We start from the raw sequence: 1157 nt of genomic DNA on the forward strand, positions 1-1157 counted from the left end.
AAAAAAAAAAAAAGAAAGAAAGAAAAGAAAGGGGGGATATTTTATAACCTTGTAACTTATGAGGGGGAATCTGTTTAATGTATACTATGATGGGCAGGTGGATTGCCTGAGCTCATGGGTTCGAGCCCAGCCTGAGCCAGAGTGAGAGCTCCTCTCAAAAAACAGCCGGGTGTTGTGGTGGGCACCTGTAGTCCCAGCTACTAAGGAGGCTGAGGCAAGAGAATCGCTTGAGCTCAAGAGTCTGAGGTTACTGTGAGCTATGATGCCACAGCACTCTGCCAAGTGTGACAAAGTGAAACTCTGTTTAAAAAAAACAAAAACAAAAGTATACTATGATGATTAATAACGTTACAATGTTTACTTTTGCTGAGAGTAAAAATAATGAAGTGAAACAGGAGAACAGATATCCTTGCTGCTTTGTGGAATTGCTGGTATTTCTGTAAGTGAAGTGAAACTGTAGATCTCTTATCACCTTCTCCTTTAATTGGCTTGAATGACAGACAGATGGACTCCTTAGCCTGGAAACAGGAACAAGGGAGATGAGGGCAGAAGACTTCATAGTTGTTTTCACAGTAAGGAATAGGCAAGACAAGGTAAGCATCAAAAGTGGCTAGTTTGAATAATTTCAGTGGGCTGTGGGGTGTAGGGGCTGCCCTGAGTTGTCAGATACCTGGCTCTGGGTTGATCAGGGCAGGGAATGTTGGCTTGGTGTATGAGAGTTCAGTAAAGGAGGTGGTTGGAGATATGAGCTTTGAACTAAAGTGAAATCTTAAGGCCCCCCCCACCAGCTGACTGAATGGACTCTTTCTTGGCCAAGTGGACCCCAGAAAACCCTAATGCTGAGTTGCTGGCCATGGAAAGGGAGGTCAGACATGCCTTGTCATGTCCCATCCCTTCTTGGAGATTTCCTTTCTAGCTCTAGATAACAGATCTAAGGCTATATAAAACAAACCTCAAACCACACCTGCAGGCCATCAATTTACTCAACAGTCCTGTGGCTTGTCATTGATTAACAGACATCCTAATCTTAAATTAAAACACTTCAGGCCTTTAGACCAGTGGTTCTCAACCTTCCTAATGCCGCAATATATTTTCATTGTTAAAAAGGGGTTACGGCTCGGCTCCTATAGCTCAACCGGCTAAGGCGCCAGCCATGT

This window comes from Otolemur garnettii, unplaced genomic scaffold (assembly GCF_000181295.1).
Source record: "Otolemur garnettii isolate 467f Iridium unplaced genomic scaffold, OtoGar3 scaffold00261, whole genome shotgun sequence".
NCBI classification, from domain to species: Eukaryota; Metazoa; Chordata; class Mammalia; order Primates; family Galagidae; genus Otolemur; species Otolemur garnettii.